Below are 24209 nucleotides of genomic sequence, written 5' to 3' on the forward strand. Positions count from 1 at the left end.
GCACACCATATCAGCAGCTAGTAATTACAATACAAGTGGATAGGACAGTAATACAAGTGCACAACACAATTTATAAATAAAGGACAGCACAAGCACATAGTTCTTAGTTCAAGTCTCACAAATCACAAAAGAAGACACACAGACACAAAGTGACACAGTTGCAGGTCATAAGACCAGGGCATCACAAAAGGGAAGGAGCTGCCGGCATGGGAGGGGAGAGGAGCATGGGAGGGAAGGGAGCTCACCTTGGGGACTTGGGGTGGCCGGCGGGGAGGGGTTCCAGTCGAGGACGAGCAGGACGGCGGCGGCGAGTCAACGACGAGCAGGACCGGCGGCGCGCGAGTCGGGGACGAGCTTGGACGAGCAGGGGAGGAGCAGAGGAGGAGCAGGACCGGCGGGAGGAGCAGGACCAACGGGAGGAGCAGGACCGGCGGGGAGGAGGTCGTCCAGCGGGATGGACCTCGCCCGGCGAGGAGGACCGGCGGCGGGGACGACCAAATCTTACGCGGGGACGAGCGAATGGCGCCGCACTCCCTTCTAATCCTCCCGCGCCTGGGTCTCGTGGCCGCGCGCGGGCCTGGCCGCGCGGGAATTCCTCCCGCGCTCCGATTTGGCGCGCCAAAATTGGCCACCCTCGAGCTTGCGCTCATCTCGCGCGCCTACGCGCCGCCTAGCGCCGCGATGCGCGACTATGCCCCTAGTCGCGGCGACGGGCTTCGCCCAGCGACTAGGCGCGCGTAGTCGCCGAGTAGTCGCCGCCTAGCCGAACTTTGGTAGCAACACATGAGGTCAAAGAGATTGTCATTAATTTCTCTGTTATTCTTTACATTTTTTTGGGTACTCTGTTGGCATCAATATACATTTCTGAAGTTCTCCTTCCCTTCAACCTAGACCTAGCGTCGTCTTCATTTATGTGAGACCAGGGATCGAAAGGTTAATCCGCTATGTAAAGGCTAGAAAATAAGTAATCTAAGTAAATATTTGGCAGATCATGTTAATTGTAACGAATTCATTTATGGAAGAACTGTGCATCGCATAAATGCCCAATGCTCAGAGCACAAGTACAATAACGTCCTTGAGATAGAAAATCTAGCCGATTATACAGGATCATATCTATATATGACATAACGACAAGGTTCGTGCTACTCAGATATTCAAATGTAACCACTCTACTTGCTACTCCGGCTAGGATGATAATGGCAGAAACCACAAGCGCAGGCGTTGGTATCTCTACTTACTTAAAAATTAAGTAGTGCCTCTAGGGACGGCCACCGTTGAAGGACAGGGGTGTACAGACGGACACCCACACAGGCGATTTCCCTCATGTGTCCCGGCAGCGCGCGTTGCTGGAGCTCGAGCAGGTGTGGATCGGGAAGGGGGGCGAGGGGCGGCGGTCGGAGTTTGCCGGAAGTGGCGGCGAGGGACGGCGTCGGGAGTTGTGTCGGCCGGGTTGTTGGATTGGGTCTAGTACGCCCACATTAGGGTCCAGCGGGCTGTGTTTTTTTTTTTTTTTACAAATGGCCAACGACAAAAGCATTTTTTCGCACATATATTAATAGAGACGGATAAAACGTATTTTACACTAAGATAAGAAAAAACAAAACAAAACTATCACCGCAACAAGTAATATATTATATTATTAGATAGAATACTATTCTACATCTAAGACGTAGAATAGCACTACCGTATATGATTAATTAATTAATTTAATTATAAGTATTTTTCTATAGCCAGATATAAAATAACTTATTCTATACCCACTTTAAGCTACTATAACTATTATACTAATTTACGAGATTAAAATCTACAACTACTCCTAAGGGATCTACTATAACACTATAGTAATATATTATAATTAGTTATAATAACATATGTATCGAAAATATGTATTCACTTTATTATAGACTATACAAACATTACCGTAATGAAGGTGGCCACAAATAAGTTATTCTACATCCGACCATAGATTAGTACAGACATTACTAGTTAGGGTCATCTGTATATTTCAACTTATACAAGAGAAATATATTACTTCCATCCATGTCATATCCTATTACTCCCTCAGTTCCAAGTACATCAAATTTGCTATATCATCTAGGGATGAAAACGGATCGGATACGGACGGATATCACCTATATTACATTTGTTTTTATATTTCTGTCCGGATTCGGATTCAAATACGGATAGTGTCAACTATGTCGGATAGGATACGATTGGATATCGACATCATAAATATGTGATTTGAGTATTCGGATACGGATACGGTATCGGATGTTGGATATCCGGACTCGGATACGGACAGATCTCAATCCCTCTAAACGGATTCGGTTTCGAATACGATCGGAAAATATCTGTACCGTTTTCATCCCTAATATCATCCATAGAAAATCACTCTCTATGGTGCATCAAATTTGCTATGTACTCCCTCCGTCCAAGAAGGAATGCAATTCTTGCTTTTCGAAAAGTCAAACAGTTTAAACTTTGACTAAATTTATATAAAAAACTACTATAATTCATGATATAAAATAATTACCATTAGATTAATTATAGAAGATATTTTCATAATAAATTTTGTTTGGAGACAAAATGCTAATATTATTAACTATAAACTTGGTCAAACTTGAATTACTTTGACTGGCATGAATCCCATAATTGCATTCTTTCTTAGATGGATGGAGCACACCATTAGAAAATCAATCTCTAGTATCGGTCAGGACTAGAAAATCAATCCCATAATTGCATTCTTTCTTTTAGTCCCGGTAGCCTTGAATCTGGATTAAAGGTCCTCCGAGGCTAAAAAATTAATGCCTCCTACCATGTGCTCCGTAGGATTCGAACACAAGACCTCGCATTGCATCACAGTACCTTTCCACCTAACCTATACAGCACATATGATTTTAGATGGGATGTTTTCTTTTTGAACCAACTCATCGGAGGATCTTTAGTCTAGGTTGGTAATACCAACCAGGACTAAAGGGTCTATGTCCAGGTTGGTGTTATCAACCGGGACTAAATGGTCAATGCTCTTTAGTCCGGATTGGTAACATCAACCTATACTAATATAGACCCTTTAGTCCGGATTGGTGTTACCATCCAGGACTAAAGATCCTCTTACGTCCGAGAAACTTGGACCCGGGACTAGCAGAGACAAATGTGTTGAACCGAAGGTCTACCTCTATTAGTGGTATTTAGACATATATTATATCTACATACATAGCAAATTTGATATAAAAAAATTAAAATGACTTATAATTTAAAGCGGATGAAGTATATATATTATATTTATGAGCTGCTATGTCGTTGTGGTTGGCCGCGGAAGCGAATGCATCTCTCAAACACTCCCATATCCTAGTCGCGACTCAGCTGACACCTCATTGATGTAGTGATGTCACGCACGCACTCCTCTTCATTATTTCAGGTTCAAATCAGCTAGACTTTGATGAGAGGCATCAAATACAATTAGCTAGGTTTTGGCATTTGAGAATTGTAGGGCTGAGGATCAGTAGTACGTCCAACGCCAGTCGCCAGCGGGAGCCAAGAAGGTTGGGCCTGGCCATTGGGCACAAGTGACTCGGCATGCTCACCTTTGTTGAGCAAGGGCATGGACAGGACTGAGTCAGAGATCACGCTGTTGCCATGCCAAGGAGGCGACAGCCTCGGCAAAGCATGGGGCCGACTAATACTGTCGTTGAGGAGGTGCTTGCCGCCGTCGAGGATTCATTTGCTTCCTTTGACAAAAAGAACTTGGTAAATACTTTCTAAATTTTATCCTAAAAACTTCTCAATGACCTACTTGATCGAGGCTCTATTCTTTGGATTTGGCAACTTCATTACTCATGTGCATATTGATGTTAAAAAACAGAAGAACATCGGTGAGCTTTTGGTTTTCCTTGTTGAAACATATTTGCATGTCAATGAAACACTCATATGTCTACAAGCTTCCCAAATGAGTGCTATTGATACCGGTTGCAATTACAAGTGTTGAAAGAGTATTTTGGCAATGAATTTTGTAAAGGACATGCTAAGAAATAGCATGGGAGACCAACACTTTAACGATTGCTTGGCTATATTTATTGAGAAGGATTTTTCTTCGATGAGATAGAGATGAAGATAGCATCTCTCGTTCCACAAGGACAGATCCAACAGTCGACTTTTGAGCTACCTCTAAATATATTTTTTATATTTTATAGAAGAAAGAGAAAAACTAGCTCTTGATCAAGAGTTAAGTTGTTGCACACATTTCAAGATTATGTGACAGGGTTAAGTGGGGCTATCCATGTTATAAATTATGTGATAAAAGTTAGCGCTATTGGAAAGTTATCTTAAAACTAGTAACTGACTCTTACTATTGTGGGTGCCCTAAGCCCCACTTACTTCCTCTGTCCTATTAAAACATAAGGACAAAGTTCAAATTATATTTTATACCAAATTATAAGAGATTCTAGGTGAACAAACACCTAAAAACAACATTCACATGCATACCTACCATTAATATTTATCACCAACCCAAATAGAGAATTATACGTGCTATTTGTGTACCACATAATATGTCGTAAAATTATTTGGATGTCTTATATTTTAGGTTAGAGGGAGTAATTTGTATTTTTTTCTTAATTAGTCGAGAATTCTAGATGTTTTTTAATGTCAAGAGAGCTAGATCTAGAATTCCGTGTACTGAGTGTTTGTTCTCTGGTTTGCCCTTACGGACCTCTTTTTTTGATGCGACAATTTTATTTTTGATCTGAGTGGCTCCACTCGTCCGTGTATTGTTTTGCATGCACCCCTCCCGCGATCTTAAGTCAACTTTTTCTGCCGCTCATACTCTGAACATGTATGGTATGGGCATCCACTTGTGCCTTGTGCGTCACTAAAAAAAGTGGAAAATGGCATTACCTTTTACAAATCCTCGTAAACCTTGAAGCTGAACAGGTCACTGCCGTCCCATAATTGCTGTGCAGTTCAACACAAAGGCCTTGTTTGTATATGTTTTCCGCAGTTGACTTCATTGTTTCTTGTGGCCTCATTTCCTATATAAAGTTGCACTTAGCAGAAAGCATGCCCTGCACCTTCCTGGATGATCTAGATCTCCCTTTGTTCACTGCCATGGCTTATCTCCACATCCTCATAGTACTGCTACTCTTCTCCCTGCAAGTCCCTGGAAATTCTGCAACGGCGGCGACGAGGGACACCATCTCAGCTGGCCAAGCACTGTCCATTCACGACAAGCTCGTCTCCCAGAATGGAAGGTACGCCCTTGGGTTTTGTGAGGCATGGTAGCTCCCAAAACACCAGCGACTGGTACCTTGGCATATGGTTCAATAGTATCCCCAAATTTACTGTAGGATGGGTAGCAAACAGGGATGACCCAATGAAGAACCACGCCTCATTGGAGCTCAAAATCTCCCATGACGGCAACCTTGTTGTCACAGACCAGCCCACTGATTCCATCGTCTGGTCTACTCAGGCCAGCATGAAAAGAAAACAACACCATTGCTGTTCTTTTGAACAGCTCAAATCTTATCTTAAGAGATGCCTCAAACTCATCCAAAGATTTTTGGCAAAGCTTTGACCACCCGACTGATACATTATTCCAGTGGGCTAAGCTTGGTTGGGACAATGCCACTGGTCTCAGTCGCCGCCTAGTCTCTAAGAAAAACTCAATTAGCCCGGCTACTGGGTTGTACTACGAGGGAGCTAGACCCTAGTGGTGTTAACCAAATTGTCCTTGCATCACTCAAGTCCCCCAAACCTTATTGGTCCAGTGGTGTGTGGAATGGAAAAAGATTTAGCTCGTCGCCGGAAGTGTCAAGGGAACGTTGGTTACCTGTCATTTGTAGAGACTAACCATGAGAAGTATCATACATACCATGTGTCAGATGAAATGAATATTTATTATAACTTGGGTGTCTCGGGTCAGATAACGTATTAATTTTGGCCTGAAGGTTCACAAAGATTGGGTGCTTGCCCATGCCGAACCTAGATCTCAATGCGATGTGTATGCAGCCTGTGGACCTTTCACAATATGCGATGATGATGCTCTGCCTCATTGCACTTGTATGAAGGGGTTCACTGTAACATCCATTGAAGATTGGGAGCTAGATGATCGAAGCAATGGATGCTCGAGGAACACTGCATTAGATTGCAATTTTTCAAATGAAAGTTCAATAAGATCCATGGATAAATTCTTATCTATTCCATGTGTTAGTTTAGCACAAAGTGAGCGCAAAACAGAGGATGCTAAAAGCAGTGGTGAATGTGCTCAAGTCTGCTTGGGCAATTGCTCTTGCACTGCATATTCCTTCAGTAACAATACATGCTTTATTTGGCATGAAGAATTGCTAAACGTAAGGCAAATACAATGTGGTACCACAGCAGATTCAAATGGAGAAACTCTTAACCTTCGCCTTGCGGCTAAAGATGTGCAAAGTTTAGAGAAAAACAAAAGAGTATTTACTATTGGAATTGCCATTGGTACTAGTGCTGCTGCTTTATGTTTGTTTGCATTCATCATGCTGATAATGATTTGGAGAAACAAAAGGAAGAGCTCTTACAGAATCTCACAAACTGCCCAAGGTTGCAATGGAATCATTACATTTCGATACATCGATTTACAACGTGCAACTAAAAATTTCTCAGAAAAGCTAGGGCAAGGTGGTTTTGGTTCTGTATTCAAGGGGTTTCCTGAGTGACTCAACAGCGATAGCAGTGAAAAGGCTTGATTGTGCTCATCACGGAGAGAAGCAATTCAGAGCTGAAGTGAAATCGATTGGCATAATCCAACACATTAATTTAGTCAATTTACTTGGTTTTTGCTGCAAGGGTGCTAGAAGGTTGCTTGTTTATGAACACATGCCGAATGGCTCTCTTGATATTCATCTTTTCCGGAGCCATGCGACATTATTGAAGTGGAGCACTAGGTATCAAATAGCATTGGGAGTTGCCAGAGGATTGACCTACTTGCATGAGGAGTGCTGTGACTGCATCATACATTGTGATATTAAACCAGAAAATATTCTCCTTTCTGATTCATTTATCCCAAAAATTGCAGATTTTGGGATGGCCAAGTTCTTGGGGAGGGATTTTAGCCGAGTCTTTACTACTTTCAGGGGAACTATAGGATACCTTGCACCTGAATGGCTCACTGAAGTGGCTATTACACCAAAAGTTGATGTGTATGCCTATGGTATGGTTCTATTGGAAATCATATCTGGACAAAGGAATACATCTGTTTCTTGTTCTTGCAGTAGCAGCAATCATGATATTTATTACCCTGTACATGTCGCACGGACAATTGTTGAGGGAGATGTAATGAGCTTGCTGGACCACAGATTAAACGGTGAAGCCAATTCAAAGCAGGTCGAAATAGCTTGCAAGCTTGCATGTTGGTGTATTCAAGATCATGAGTCTAATAGACCAACAATGGCTGAGGTGGTTCAGACCCTTGAGGGTTTACTTGAAATTAACATACCCCCAATGCCAAGATTACTTCAAGCTATTGCTGGAAGCTCTAGTTTTACTTGCTTCTAATCCTTATTTCCCCAAATGTATCATTTCTGATATCGATGGAGATGTTTGTTTACTTTCCTTGTATGCTTTCTTTCATATAAACCATACAATGCAAATTGTTGTATATCCATGTTCCATGGCGTAGCGTTCATATGTACGCCACACAAAGTTGATGTTATTTAGTCTTGGAATTGATGTCAATTGAATTTTCTTTGACATTTGGGGTTCTCTTCCTAACCATTGAATTTGCTTTGTATTATGATGCTTTCTATGCTTTACATGTTTTTATTTGAGTACCCAGGGGCATTCATTTATGTTGATGCTTGCTTGTACATCCTTGATCCTTTGATGTAGCACTAGTAGAGAATGGACCTTCGGATTTTGGCTTTAGTCGTCCCGATTGTCTGGGGCTAGGACTAATATCATCATTAGTCCCGGGTCCAATGGCTAGGGCATAGAGGGGGATCGACCTTTAGTCCTGGTTGCAGCCACCAACCAGGTAAGTTGGTGTTATCAACCGGGACTAAAGGGTCCTCCACAGTATAGTTCAAAAAGAAAGCATCTCATTCAAAGTCACATGTGTTGTGTAGGTGGGGTGGAAAAACTACATGTGGGGTAATACATGAGGTCTTTGGTTCGTGTAACACCCCACCGTCTAAAATTGCTTCGATGACCCAGCTCCGCACGTGGAATGGGCTTGCATAGCTAGCATAGCACATCTCTTACACTTTCGTTCTCGCTTTGTGTAAAAGGGTTAACCCGGAAGTGCTACATTTTGAATGACAAATATTATAAGCTAGCCCTCACCCTCCTAAATTTCCAAGGTGGTACTAAACCCACCAACAACAATCCTCATGCGCCACATGGGCCAACTTCACAACTACTATAGGCTACTAACGGGTTGGGGTGTTACAGTTCGAGTTCCACGAATCACAGGGCCCAGTTGAGAGGTTGTGCCATAATTATTTTTTTAGCCCGCACACCCTTTAGTCCCGGTTGCCTTGCATGCCCGTTAGTCCCAGATCTGTAGTTCCGGTTGGAAACCAGAACTAATGCCCTTTCCCAACCGAGACTAAAGGCCATTTCTCCACTAGTGTAGGTTTGCGAAGAGCTCCATTTAATAGTACTAATTGTATTCCTCGACATCCTTCACAACACGAACTACTATAATTATTTGATTTACGAAGACAACTACATGTTTCTATTTCTTAAGAAGTTTCTCACTTTTGGGGTAGCTAGATTACATAGAGAACTTGTGCTATAGGTGAACCGAGTACCAAGGGTAATCTTTGTACCGTACTTTGCTAAGGTTCACATATGTGAGTTCGTAATTGTCCTCCTCCACACATTGTTGGTGTTTGACCCACTGGAGACTAGTAGATTAAATCCTTAGTCACCATCTATGAAGGCATAGTATGTGATCTTTTTTCCCATTGTGTCGATGACCTCAATCCAAATGCCATAGTTTTTGGACCCACTCTTCTTGTCCTTTGTGTTATTACAAAAGGGTACACAATAATTAATGCCATATGCTTGCCATGATGTGACCTGCCTTGATGGCCCAAAGCCAACATTTTGATCATTGTCTCATCTTTTGTTTCTCCATTTGGTAGGTTAAGCTCTTTGCATTGAGCCATGTGGTGATTGTGCTCTCTCATGACCCAATTCTCTAAGCGGTCTTTACGTTTTGCATGAATTTATTTAAGATAAAACCAGACCTTCACCTTGTAGATAAGTAGCATAGAAAATACTACCTTCCCACGACTAGTCACAACTTGACAGTAGATATTAAAAAAGTAGTCTACGAGTGCTTATGAGAAGTAAAAGAATTGATTGGTTTCTTATCCAACATTAAGAAACTAGTCACGATGAAAGAGTTTCTGGTAACCGGCTACCATTTTCATGATTGCCATGTGACACCAATGATATTCTTGGTATAACAATCAGGGCTATAAAAGTCAATATAGTAAAGTTGCTCATCACTTCGTTTTGCTACTTCTTCGCCAAGATTTCACATAAGGTGATTGATAATTATGGACTAGGTTCTCTATGGAATCAGGCTATAGACTCTTACTGTAACACCCAAAATTTCAGTCTTTTGAAATAAGAAAATTCGATTTAATTATGTTATTATGTGAGCATTGAAATATAGGAAAGAAATAATTTTTGTGAAAATAAAATCAAATATAAGGTTAGTAACATGTTGATGCATTCATGCTACTGCACATTTGTTTTTGTAATGATTGACTTTGACTAGAATTTGAATTGAATTCAAATTCAACTTGAAAATGAGTTCGGAAAATGTATTTGGAAAAAGAATAGGAATTCTTTTCCCTCCCCTTCTTTTCTCCACTTTCGGCCCAGCTCCGTTTTTCTCCCCGAGCCGGCCCGCTCGTTTTCCCCCTTTCTTTCCCTTGCTTTTGGGCCCACTCGGCTTCTCCCTCCCGCTGGCCCAACCGGCTGCTGGCCCAACTCCTCCGCGCCACCCAGCCTCGCGCGGCCCAGCAGCGCGTCGCCCCAGCTCCGCAGCAACCGCTGCCGCGCCTCTGCCCCGCGCCCAGCCGCTGCCATCCCGGCCCCGCCCGTCAGAGCCGCCCCCAACCTCCCGCTCGCCCCACGCCCGGTCCAATGAGTCAAGCCGCAACCGCCGCTCCACTTCGCGTCGTGGGCGCGTCCTCCCGAGCGCTCGACCTCTACAAAACGGCGCCGAGCCTTTCCCCGCTCTCCCTGTTGTTCCTTTCTCCCTCTCGCGTCGCCCGTGCCCGAGGTAACCGACGCGCCGAGGATCACCGGTTTCGCCGCCCGCCTCTCCGCGCGAAACACCGTCCCCGAGCCGCCTCCGCCCCGTTTTTCCCCGCGGTGAGAACCCTCTCGCTCCCCTCTCTCCCCGCGCTGTCTATTTCTCGTTTCATGGCTTCTTGTGGCCGTTTTGCGTGCGCCGCGAGCTTTTGGCCGCCGGCCATGGCGACCGTCGCCTCAGCCGCGCCCTCCAGCCGCCTTCTCGGCCTGGACGGGTTCGCAAGAACCCCAGCAGCTCCCTGGTGCTCTCGGTTCTTCGAACCGTGGGCCGTAGGCCCCTAACCGCGCGCGCCGGTGACCTCCACGCCGCCGGCCATGGAGCTTGCCGCCGGTGTCACTGTGCCGGCCGGACCCCCCTTCTCTTCCTTCCCCAGAGCTGATCCAAGCCGTCCATCTCCAGATCTGTGGCCAAGATTAGAAGATACCCTTTCGCGTGTAAATTTGCTAAAGAGTCCCTCGGTTTCGGATGAATTGAACCTGCCATCCCTAGCGTAGTTTCTAGAGTATGCTTCCTCGATTTGAAAACGTAAAGTGCACTGTTTTAGTCCAAAATACATTTTCAGTATTTACAGAAATGACACTAGATTTGTTTTGCTCTTAAAAACTTCGTTTTAGCTCCGAATTGACCCGTTCGAATTGCGTTAGCTTCGTAAGAATGGACATGAGGTGGAGACTGTCCACTGTGCCACTGCCAGGAGGGCCCATGCATTGGATGGCATGGAAGATGCAGCGCAGGACACCTACATCTACTACCATGGCCGTCATTTTGAGGCCATGAGGGAGGATCATTTCAGGTTCCTTCCTCGCAATGATCATGAGGGTGTTTGGTAGGTCCTGGCTCCACCAGAGAGTGACCCAACTCTGGAAGCAACAGTGCAGCATGTCCATGCCATGCAGGGGGTGGATGAAGAAGTCAAAGGAGAGCTGCGTGCATCATAGAGGGCCGAGAGACGCCTCTAGAAGCAAGTTGATGAACTACGTGCTCAACTTGGGCAGCCTCCGATCTACAAGAAGAAGCGCCGGTCGTTCACCATGATTGACACCGCCCCATAGGTGTTAGGTGCCTTGTTTAAGATTGCAACGTTGATTAGTTCGTGAGTCAAGTTTAGACTTGTTGGTCTTGTGAACTTTGATGATTAGATGTTTTTAATTGTGAACTTGGTTGATTTGGAGTTTGGTTGTTTGCTGGAAGTTTGTGGGCATGTCCACAACTTCCTTAGATTGGAACCTTAAGTTTAGATGAAATATTAATGTAGATGGTTTGCTTTATCTTATCTCTGATGTGCTGTTTTCTAGAGCAGCCTGTGTTCTTTATCTTGTATCTCTAAATCTGGGCTGTCAAAAATTCTAAAATTTTTGTGGAGATAACTAGACTTCTGTATCTTTCAAATGTCTCTAGAATCAGGTCAATAGCTGTTCAGGGTGGTGAGATCTAACTGTCACAAGTTGATGTTCCTGCGCAGACTAGAACCCAGAACAGATTTGGTTTAGCTCTATTTATGACCATGTGTATGTCAGAATCTGTAAAAGTGATCTAAATAAAAGTTGTAGCTGATCTCCTAAGCTTTCCAACCGTTCTTGGTACACCTCTGTTGGATCTCTGAAACTCAAGTTATAATAGATTTGCTGAACTGCTGTTTTTAGAATCTTGTCCAGAAAATTCTCAGCATTGTTTCTTATCTTTTGTAAGCTCTCTATAATTTGGAAATTTCTAAATTTTGCGCATTTGTTGGAAAATAGATGGCCTCAAGAGGAGGAAGAGGCAGAGGCCGTGGTCGTGGACGTGATGCTCTCATAAATCCACCACCACCGCCACCTGTGACCATGGAACAATTAATGGGAATGCAAGCGCAATTGATGCAAGCTATGATGCAGCGCTTGGATAACGAACCTGCAAGAGGACCACCGCCTGTTCAGGTCAGGGATAAGCGTGGAGAGTTTATGAAGGGTCACCCATCGGTGTTCACCTATGCCTCAGATCCTATGGAGGCAGATGATTGGTTGCGTGCTGTGGAGAAGCAACTTAACATAGCACAATGCAACGATCTTGAGAAGGTGTTATATGCTTCTGGTCAACTCCAGGGAGCAGCTCAGGATTGGTGGGATTATTTCCAGTATGGATGCCCCAACAATGTTCCTGCTATCACTTGGCAGGAATTCAAGGACAACTTCCGGTCATATCATATCTCCGATGGACTGGTGGAATTGAAGCAAGAGGAATTCAGATCCCTTAAGCAAGGATCCATGACTGTGGCGGAGTATCGTGACAAGTTTGCTCAACTGTCACGCTATGCTCCAAATGATGTAGCTGAGGATAAGGAGAAGCAACGCCATTTCCTCAAGGGACTCTATGATGGACTGCAGCTTCAGCTGATGTCCAACACTTAATCTAATTTTCAGTCTTTGGTGAACCGCGCTATTGTGATTGACGATAAGCGCAAAGAGATGGAAGCCAAGAAGAGGAGGCTTCAAGGGCAAGCTTCTAGAAGTAACACCCGTCCGCGTGCCTATCCCTAGCAGGGTTTTCAACAAAGGAATCAAGGACAATCTAACCAGGGAAACCGTGGTCAGTATCCTCAACGTAACTAGTTCCAGCAACGCCCTCAGTACCAGCAACAGTTTGGTAATCAGCGTCCCCCACAACAGACTGGCAATCCGGCAACACGCTAGGGAATGACCAACAATGCTCCAGTGAAGAGTGGTGCACCCAATAACCCTAATGCATGCTACCGCTGTGGAGAAGTAGGTCACTATGCTCATCAGTGTCCAAAGAAGCAGAACCAGCAAGCTCCTCAGGACCAGGCTAGAAATCAGAAGTTCAACGCCCGACCACCTCACACTGCGAAGGTGAACTATGTGTCATCTGATGTAGCTCAGGAGACGCCAGAGGTCATGTTGGGTACGTTCAGTGTCAACTCTATCTCTGCTACAATACTTTTTGATTTCGGTGCTTCACATTCATTTATTTCCCAAGCTTTTGTTAGAATGCATAGCATACCTTTGTGTGCCATGAAAAACCCCATACTAGTAAATTCACCGGGAGGCAGTATGCCCGCTTCTTATTGGAGTCCCTCAACTAGCATTTCCTTAAGGGGGTAGACTTCAAAGTGAAACCTATTGTGTTGAGAACAGCAGGAATTGATCTTATCCTTGGAATGGATTGGATGAAACAACACCGGGCAGTGATTCAGTGTTAGGAGAAATCTGTGGTTGTAACCTCACTCAATGGAGATAGAATCTGTGTAGAAGTGATAGTGCAAGCTCAGCCAACAGCCATTGTGAATCAGTTGGATGGTGATGCCAATGAACAAGATCGTGTCGTGGAGGAGTTTCCGGATGTCTTCCCCGATGACTTGCCAGGTATGCCACCTGACCGAGACATTGAATTCATTATTGAATTATTATCTAGAACTACACCAATAGCTAAACGTCCATATAGAATGGGGGTTAATGAATTAGAAGAGCTTAAGAAACAACTAAAAGAGTTGCAAGAAAAAGGTTTCATACGCCCCAGTTCTTCCCCATGGGGAGCACCTGTGATCTTTATGGATAAGAAGGATGGTAGTCAATGGATGTGTGTGGATTACCGTTCACTTAATGAGGTCACAATCAAGAATAAATACCCTTTGCCTAGGATTGATGACCTGTTTGATCAGTTGAGAGGAGCCTTTGTGTTCTCCAAGATTGATCTTCGCTCAGGACACCATCAACTTAAGATTCGAAACTTGAACATACCCAAGACAGCATTCACTACACGGTATGGCTTGTATGAGTATACCGTTATGTCTTTTGGATTGACCAATGCACCTACTGTTGGGTACCATAAAAAGGGGCCCCCTAAGCAAGAACCGAAAAAATCGCTTAGACCCTGTAAAAATCGAAGTCAGGAGACAACTACTGGCTAACCCCCACCTTGTCCAAGGCTCGGCTGGACCACCCGACCCACCTCGAATAGATTCTCCGCCTCGCTCGAGGCCCCGCACGTAAGGCCTCGGACGGGGTACCGATTCTCCGTCTCGCTCGAGGCCGGCTCGTAAGGCCTCAGACGGGATATCGATTCTCCGCCTCGCTCAAGGCCGGCTCGGCAACAACCCCATCGCCTCCGCCTCGACCAACTTCTCTGACAGAACATCACGTTCAACTAACGCGCTCAACCGCTCCCACGACGTTAGCCGAACGACGGCTCGACATATCGGAGTGACCGACGAGATGGGAGTCACATCAACACCATGCCATCCGGGATGGGATGGGGCAGGGGGTTACCGACCGCTGTGCTCGGCACTATGCCCATGACGGACGCCCGTGCTGCACTATGCTGCCTAACCCTAACTGCTCCGAGGACAGTGCGGCGTGGGGAGTCAAGTCCAGGTCCCTGTAGCCTCAGAATCAGTGTACAGATCCAACTGCTCCCTCCGAGCCTCGGCAATCTGCTTTAGGGCCTCGGCAGCCTCAGGATTCGTGCCCGTCGAGCCCCCCATGGTGGCTCGGCCTCAGCACCAACTGAGCCTCGGCCCTTTACATTGTCGACGCATAGTGACCGGCACATCGTCCGCCATGCCCTGCGTCAAGCTATCACTGGAGCTCCCACGTCGCTCAAGATCAGGCGTGACCAGCACCTCGCTCCAGTACATCAAGGATAGGACCGCTCCATCGACCATGCTGCCACAGTGGCTAGCTATAGGGCTCAGAAATGCCACCTCCGCTTATAGGATGCCGCGTAGCGAACACATGTATCACCCCTGTCCCCCCTTCAACTATAAAAGGGAGTGACCAGGGCCGTTTCTGGACATGGGACGACGAACTCACGGACACGGACAGACAGAGGCACACGAGCACATGAACTCATGAGTTCACGAACTCACGCATAGACGCTCAGACGAACACACGCTCAACACTCTATAACATGCGCGCTTCCCCGCCGCCTGTGATCAACATCTCAAGCAATCCACACCGCTCCACGCAGAGACCTGGGCTAGCTCCCTCTCTCGCCAAGCTTGTAACCCCCCACTACGAGCACCTCGGTGCAAGGAATACAAGATCGATCTCTCAGACTGGACGTAGGGCACCTATTGCCTGAACCAGTATAAACCTTGTGTCTCTTTGCATCACCATCCGGGATTAGGGGCACGTAGTACATTTTACTAGTTGGTTGAGGGCCCGCCGGTCCAAAACATCGACAGTTGGCACGCCAGGTAGGGGAACTACTGCGTGTCAGCTTCGTCATCCCAACAAGTTCCGAATGGCAGACCCCGTATGACCAATGCGTGTCGCAACGGTGATCTGGTTCGGGAGCCTAGAGTTTATGTCTCTAGGATCTGAGTATGACATGGTACTCCTCACACCCCGAGCCCCGCCGACTGACGACGACACCACGCACCTGCCGCCCAGGCGCAGACGGCGCCTAGGCCACCGCTCTCATCACGCTCGCCAGGCACAACGCGAGTGGGACCGCTCCGACACTGCGCAAGCTCAGGGCGACACACCGTGTTCTATCAGTATCCCATGCCCGACTGTTGGTGCAAAGTCCCTGGTTGGGGACCTGTCCAGCTTAAGCCTGGGCAAGGGAAAGACGCCGGTGGCGCATAGCGACGCCCCGTCATCAAGCTCTACCCCGCCACCTCCTGAGGAGTCACCTCCGGCGGAGCAAAGCCCGGCGATGGCACCATCCCCGTACCCCTTCGGGTTGAGAAATGCCGCCGCCGCCTATGCTTCAGCCTACGCTTCCGCTCACACGGAGTCTTTAGGAGGCCACCAGCACTTCACCCTCGACCTCGATGCCAGAACCTCGACCCACTCCCACGCTGACTCCTCGAAGGAGGACGAGGCATGGGCCGGAGCGGACTTCTCTGGCCTTTGCGATCCTAAAGCCATGTGCCGCTTCCTCACCGCAAGCGACTACTGCTTCGGTTACTCCGACTCCGATGACAAAGGCACTTATGACCCCACTCGCGAGTGCTTCCACATCGGGCTCGGGATGCCGAAGGGCGAGCGATGAGGACAAAGGGGCAGACAACCGCTCTCCGCTCGCGAGGGGGCAGATGACGCCACATCTCCACGCAATGAGCTCCCGGCGGCGCGGAACGAGAACCCCTGCCCCATAGGAACTTCGGCGCCTTGACTTGGAGCAGCTCTATGAGCTCTAGGCCAAGGTCGAGCAAGATCGACTCCTTTTGCAGCAGCTCTGAAACACCCTCGAGCAGGAGCAATGGGGTCGCGGTGATGGCAGAGCAGCCCGACAGAGGGCTCACGACGTCCACCACCGCATCAATAATGACGTAGGGGGCGAGCAACCCCCTATCTTCAATTGCGCTAGCCAGAATGTCGTGGCAGCGGTGATGCTACTCCGGACTATGCTCGAGCCCTCTACCACGGAGGGGCGACTGGCCCACAGCGAGCTCCAGGACCTCCTCGAAACCACTGCGGTACAGCAGGCCAAAAGCTCTGCCTCTAGACGGCACGGAGGCACCTCAGAACTACCCGCGGCATCGCCTCAGTAGGGTAGGGAGGCCTCGGTTCGTCTCGAGCCGGCTCGGGCACCAACGGCCAATAGGGCCCCCTCGGTGCACGATCGCCTTGGAGACCGACACGAGGCATAAGGCGACCACGATGTGGTTAGCAGGCGACGGTGCCACAACAATGAGGGGCCCGCCCGAGGCTACCACCCACACCGAGGCGGTCGCTACGACAGTGGGGAGGACCACAGTCCTTCTCCTAGGACACCTGGTCCTCAAGTCTTTAGCAGGGCCATCCGCGGCGCTCACTTCCCGGCTCGGTTTCGCCAACCGGCCAACCTCATGAAGTACAGCGGCGAGACCAACCCCGAACTATGGCTAGCTGATTACCACCTGGCTTGTCAGCTAGGTGGCGCGGACGATGACCTGCTCATCATCTGCAACCTCCCCTTGTTCCTGTCAGACTCGGCGCAAGCCAGGCTCGAACACCTCCCTCCCTCATAGATCCACAACTAGCGCGACTTGGTAAAGGTCTTCGTCAGGAATTTCTAGGGCACATACGTGTGCCCCGGGAACTCCTAGGACCTCAAGAGTTATTGCCAGGGGCCAAACGAGGCTCTTCGAGACTTCATCCGATGCTTCTCCAAGCAATGCACCGAGTTGCCCAGCGTCGGCGACTCAAAAATTGTCCAGGCTTTCCTCTCCGGCACCACCTGCCGAGACCTGGTCCGAGAGTTAGGCCGGAACATGCCGACCTCGGCTGCCGCGCTCCTCGACATCGCCACCAACTTCGCCTCGGGCGAAGAGGCCATCTTCCCCGACAACGACGCCAAGGGGAAGCGGAGGGACGAGGCCCCTAGGGCCTCGGCTCCCCACCTCCCCAAGAAAAAGAAAAAGGGTCACCAGGGGAAGCAGGAGGTCCTCGAGGCCGGTCTAGTCATGGCCGCAGAGCGTAAGAATGCCCGAGGCCCCCGGGGCCCCAGGCTCTTCGATGATATGCTTAAGAAGCCCTGCCCTTACCATCAGGGCCCGGTGAAGCATACCCTCGAAGAGTGCACCATGCTCCGGCGTTACTAAGCCAAGCTCAGGCTCCCCTATGACGATGCTAAGAAGAAGGGCGCCGGCAATAGGGACGATGACAAGGACGACGGGTTCCCCGAGGTGCACAATGCCTTCATGATCTTTGGTGGGCCTTCGGCGTGCCTCACGGTGCGCCAGCAAAAGAGGGAACGTTGGGAGGTCCTCTCGATGAAGGTGGCCACTCCCCGATACCTCAACTGGTCTTAGGAGGCGATCACCTTTGATCGAGATGACCACCCTGATTACGTCCCAAACCCAGGCAGTACCCACTTGTCGTCGACCCGATCATCGGTAACACCCGGCTCACCAAAGGTATTGATGGACGGAGGCAGCGGCCTCAACATCCTCTACGCCAACACCCTGGAGCTCCTAGAGCTTGACCAGTCACAGCTCTGGGGCGATGTCGCGCCTTTCTACGGCATCGTGCTAGGGAAACGCACGCGACCCCTCGGGCGCATCGACTTGCCCGTTTGCTTCGGCACTCCCTCCAACTACTGCAAGGAGGTCCTCACCTTCAAGGTGGTTGGGTTCAAGGGAACCTACCATGCCATCCTAGGGCAGCCCGTGCTATGCCAAGTTCATGGCGATCCCCAACTACACCTAACCTCAAGCTCAAGATGCCGGGCCCCAATGGCGTCATCACTATCGAGTCCACGTACGAGCATGCATACGACTGCGACGTCGAATGCATCGAGTACGCCTGAGGCTCTCATGGAGGCCGAGACCCTCATCGTCAACCTCAACCGACTTGGTAGCGAGCTGCCCAAGCCCAAGTGTCGTGCTAGGACTTTCGAGCCCACGGAGGCCGTCAAGCTTGTCTCGGTCGACCCCACCTGCCCCGACGACCGGGCGCTGAGGATCAGCGCCACCCTCGACATCAAATAGGAAGCCATGCTCAGTCGACTTTCTTCGCGCGAATGCCGATGTATTCGCGTGGAGTCCCTCAGACATGCCGGGCATACCGAGGGAAGTCGCCGAGCACGCCTTGGACATCCGGGCCGGCTCCTAGACCGGTGAAGCAGCGCCTACGCCGATTCGATGAGGAAAAGCAGCAGGGCCATCGCGAGGAGGTGCAGAAGCTTTTGGCGGCCGGATTCATCAAGGAAGTGTCCCATCCAGAGTGGTTAGCTAATCCTGTATTAGTCAAGAAGAAAAATGGGAAGTGGAGGATGTGTGTAGACTACACCGGTTTGAATAAAGCCTGTCCAAAAGTCCCTTTCCCATTACCTCGAATCGACCAAATCATTGACTCCACTGCGGGATGCGAAACCCTATCTTTCCTTGATGCTTATTCCGGTTACCATCAAATCAAGATGAAAGAGTCCGACCAGCTCGCGACTTCTTTTATCACACCATTCGGCATGTACTGCTATGTGACTATGCCATTCGGCCTCAGAAACGCAGGGGCCACATACCAGCGGTGCATGACCTAGGTCTTTGGCGAGCACATCGGGCGAACCATCGAGGCCTACGTGGACGACATCGTGGTCAAGTCTAGAAAGGCCAGGTGATCTCGTCGATGACCTGGAGATAGCCTTCAAATGCCTCAGAGAGAAGGGCATCAAGCTCAACCCCGAGAAGTGTGTCTTCAGGGTCCCCCGAGGCATGCTCTTGGGATTCATAGTCTCGGAACGCGGCATCGAGGCCAACCCAGAGAAGGTCTCGGCCGTGACCAACATGGGACCAATCCAGAGATCTCAAAGGAGTGCAGAGGGTTATGGGATGCCTTGCGGCCCTGAGCCGCTTCATCTCGCGCCTTGGCGAAAAAGGCTTGCCTCTGTACCGCCTCTTGAGGAAATCCGAACGCTTTTCTTGGACCCCCGAGGCCGAAGAAGCCCTCGCCAAGCTCAAGGCACTGCTCACCAATCCTCCCATCCTGGTACCACCGGCCAAGGACGAGACCCTCTTACTCTACGTCGCCGCAACTGACCCAAGTGGTCAGCGTAGGCCGTAGTAGTCGAGAGGCAGGAAGAAGGGCATGCTTTACCCATCCAACGACCTATTTACTTCATCAGCGAAGTGCTCTCCGAGACTAAGACACGCTACCCCCACATCCAGAAGCTGATCTACGTCAGTAGTCTTGGCTCGACGAAAGCTGCGTCACTACTTCGAGTCCCACCCGGTGACCGTGGTGTCGTCTTTCCCCCTAGGAGAGATAATCCATAACCGGGAGGCCTCGGGTAGGATAGCCAAGTGGGCCGTCGAACTCATGGGGGAAGCCCTGTCTTTTGCGCCTTAGAAAGCAATCAAATCTCAGGTCTTGGCCGATTTTGTGGCTGAGTGGACCGACACCCAACTGCCACCTGCTCAAGTCCAAGCGGAATGCTGGATCATGTACTTCGACGGGTCCCTGATGAAGACCAGGGGCAGGCGCAGGTCTGCTCTTCATCTCACCCCTCAGAGTGCACATGCGCTACATGGTTCGGCTCCACTTCGCCGCCTCCAACAACGCAGCCGAGTACGAAGCCCTCGTCAATGGCTTGCAGATCGCCATCGAACTTGGAGTACGGCGTCTCGACGTACGGGGCGATTCGTAGCTCAGTCGTCGATCAAGTGATGAAGGAGTCGAACTGCCATGACCCCAAAATGGAGGCGTACTGCAAGTTGGTACGTCGCCTAGAAGACAAGTTCGACGGTCTCGAACTCAACCACATCGCGCGAAAATTCAACGAGGCCACGGACGAACTGGCAAAGATGGCGTCGGCATAGGCCCCTGGTCCCCCCGAACATCTTCGCCAGAGACCTCCACAAGCCTTCCATCGACTACGCCTCGGCGACAGAAGAGGGCCCACCGGTCGAGCCCACCGCAGGGCCTGAGGCCCCCTCTATCACTGAGACCCCTTCGGCCGAGCCCGAGGTCATGGAAGTCAACGCGGAGCCTCTGAGGCCAACTAGGGCACGGACTGACAAGTCCCATTCCCTGATTGCCTCATTCGAGGAGAGCTTCCTACAGACAGGACCAAAGCCTGACAGCTTGCGCGACGAGCCAAAACTTACGTCCTCAGCAACGGCGAGTTGTACAGGCGAAAGCCTATCTGGCGTTCCTCCAACGATGCATCACCACCGAGGCAGGCCAGGCCCTACTTTGGGACTTGCACGCAGGGGCCTACGGGCACCATGCAGTGCCTCAAAAGCTCGTCGGAAACGCCTTTGACAAGGATTCTACTGGCCAACGGCAGTTGCTGACGCCACCAAGCTCATACGCTCCTGTGAGGGATGCCAGTACTACGTGCGGCAGACGCATCTCCTTGGCCCAAGCCCTCCAAACCATCCCCATTACATGGTCATTCATCGTGTGGGGGCTCGACATGGTTGGGCCTCTGCAGAAGGCCCCCGGAGGGCTATACCCATTTGCTGGTAGCGATCGATAAGTTCTCCAAGTGGATCGAGGCTCGTCCGATCAATCGAAATCAAATTCGAGCAAGCGGTGCTGTTTTTCACTGATATCATTCCACAGGTTCGGGGTTCCAAACACCATCATCACTGACAATGGGACACAATTCACTAGCCACAAGTTCCTGACATTCTGCGATGATCACCACATCCGTGTGGCCTGGTCGGCCGTAGGACACCCTAGGACAAACGGCCAAGTAGAACGTGCCAACAGGCATGATCCTACAGGGCCTCAAGCCAAGAATATACAACCTGTTGAAGAAATTTGGCAAGAAATGGCTTGCCGAATCTCCCGTCAGTCATCTGGAGCCTGAGGAACACTCCGAGCCGAGCCATGGGGTTCACACCGTTCTCCTGGTCTATGGGGCCGAGGCCATCCTCCCCACTGACTTGGAGTACGGTTCCCCAAGGCTTCAGGCCTACAACGAGCAAAGCAACCGCACTGCCCGCGAGGACGCCCTCGACCAACTAGGAGGAAGCCCGAGACGTTGCGCTACTACATTCAGCCAAGTACCAGCAAGCTCTATGACGCTATCAAGCCCGACGCATTCGAAGCCGAGACCTGAAGGTGGGTGACCTGGTGCTGAGACTGAGGCAGAGCAACAAGGGCCGCCACAAGCTGACCCCGCCATGGGAAGGGTCCGTACATCATCGCCCAAGTGCTGAAGCCCTAGGACCTACAAGCTAGCCAACGAGAAGGGTGAAATCCTCACCAATGCTTGGAACATAGAACAGCTACGTCGCTTCTACCCTTAAATTTCCAAGCATTGTATACATTGTTTCTCGAAATACGATAAAGAAGCGTTCTTAGTTATTAGAGAAACCCCCCGAACCTATCGATGGGGATCAGCGTTACGATAACGCTACAAGAGAGACTCGGCTCTGCCCCTATAGAGGTACCCACCGTGGGGCTCGAACAAGACTCAGCTCTGCCTCTGTAGAACCGAGCCTCCCTCGGGGGCTAGAAGGGGGGGACCCCCAAGTCCCAGGCACCATTTTTTAATCGTTTTTTCGAAAAAATTTCTATGCCAAACTCTTTAGCATGCTCTAACAAATTGATTGTAAAAAACCTAAGGACCGAAAGTCTGTCTCAGGGGCAAAAGGCCGGCCGAGCTGTGAGACGGCCTAAGGCTCCGGGCTACGGCACTCCCTCACCACCTTTTGCCTAAGGGGCAGCTTAGGCTCCGAGGAAGTTTTTGCAAGCGATATGTTCTGATGCGAGGCAGAGGGCAGAGGCTCAGAAATACAATAAAAATGATTAAAAAGGTGGAGACACATAAGTACTTTAAAAAAGGTCTCGACAGCCACAAGTGTCATGGTGCGATAATCCTAATCCGTTTACATGGCCTCTTTGGCCCAGGTCATGGCTTAGGGTCGCCAGCGTCAGCAGACGGCATGGGAGGAACCACGTCCTCTTCGAACAGCTTGGCCAGCGCCGTGCTGGGGCCCTCAGCCACCTCCACCAGCTTCGTGACCTCCTCATCGGCCTCCTCGTAGTCCTCGGCCAAGACGTAGCCGTCACTGATGGCCTCGAGGTCGACGCCAGCATAGTGTGAGGAGACGATGGCCATGGCGTGCTTGACACCCGTGTGCAACGCCCCCCGAAGTCGCTCGCGTGCTTGGCCACTCAACGCGGTCAAGCGGCTCCTAAGGGAGCTGCCCGACTCGACCCCTTCAACCTCTAGGGCCTCGCAGATGGTACGGGCGGCGCTCTACAGTGCGTTGTGCTCCCCGATCTCGGCCTCGAGCACCGCTTGCACTGCGACAGAGGCCTCAGCTGCCCGGGAGACCTCCTTTTCCAACCCTGCGCCAAAACAAGCAGGATGGGGCAAAGCGCAAAAGAAAATAAGCCAAACAGGGGTGAAGCCCTATGGGACTCACCCTCGGCTTTCTCCTTCCAGCGCTGGACCTCGACCCGAGAGGCCTCGGCTTTCTCTTTCCAGCGCTGGACCTCGACCCGAGAGGCCTCGGCCGCCCTAGAAGCCTCCTTCTCCAGCTCTGCATCACATACGGGGGTTAGGGGTCGAACGCAAGAAAAATAAACAAAACAAGGGGAACAGGACTCACCCTCGGCCTTTTCCTTCAAAGCTAGGGCCTCGACCCGGGAGGCCTCGGCCACCTTGAGGGCCTCGGCCAGGGCACCTTTCATCAGCAGGTGCGCGCCCTACTCCGCCCCTAGCTGCCCGGCGATGGCCTTGGCAGAGGCCTCCACTTGTTCGGCCCAGGACCTGAAGGTGTCCCGCTCGCCGGCCACCCGGGTCAGCTCCTCCTCCAACTCCTTGATCCGCGCCACCAAAGGGGTGGCCTGCTCCCGAACTATGGCCACCTCAGCCTTCGCATCGACACAGCAAAGGCAGAGGTCCTCCACCTCCGCGCTCCACGCCGACAGAAGCTCGTTGGCACCGACAAGTAGGTCCTTCTGCTGCTGGAGCTGGTTCCAGACGCCCCTCTCCCACCGAAGGAACAGCGACTTCCCAGGGGACCGGGCCTTGAGCTCCTGGATAGGCAGAACGGACGTCAAGTACTGTGTGAAAAACTTGGGAAAAAAGACGACACCGCACGAGAAAAAGAAGGCGTGTACCTGGGCGACGCCGAGCAAATCGTTAGCCATGACAGACAGCGCTGTCCACAGCGACCGCTCCGCTAGATGGCGGTATTGCTCGAAAGTGCTCCAGCGCCCCCCCTCCACTGCGTCCTCGAGAGCAAACAGAGGCTCCCCCTTAGGGTCATCCCGGCTCCACCATAAGACATGTGGGTGATCCCACCCGTGGGGCTCGGGTTGTACCCGCACGAGGGCCGAGCTTCCCTCGCCAGAAGTTGGAGCTAGCTGCTTCGTGATGCTGGCCGCCTCGGCATCCGCCACCTCCTTCCCTCGGGAAGTATTGTCGGAGGAGATCGAATGGACCTCCACTTCCCAGGCGCTCTCCTGTGGCGGCGGCAGGCCTTGGACCGGGGGCAGTATTGAAGATTGCCCTGCCT

At 50.1% G+C, this 24209-nt stretch overlaps 1 pseudogene; it reads left to right on the forward strand.

Moving 5' to 3' along the window:
* Positions 1 to 5103: 5103 nt before the first annotated feature.
* LOC136503320 (G-type lectin S-receptor-like serine/threonine-protein kinase At2g19130) lies at positions 5104 to 7527 on the forward strand (annotated as a pseudogene).
* Positions 7528 to 24209: the final 16682 nt, after the last annotated feature.

The sequence above is a fragment of the Miscanthus floridulus genome, chromosome 14 (genome assembly GCF_019320115.1).
Source record: "Miscanthus floridulus cultivar M001 chromosome 14, ASM1932011v1, whole genome shotgun sequence".
Taxonomy (NCBI): domain Eukaryota; kingdom Viridiplantae; phylum Streptophyta; class Magnoliopsida; order Poales; family Poaceae; genus Miscanthus; species Miscanthus floridulus.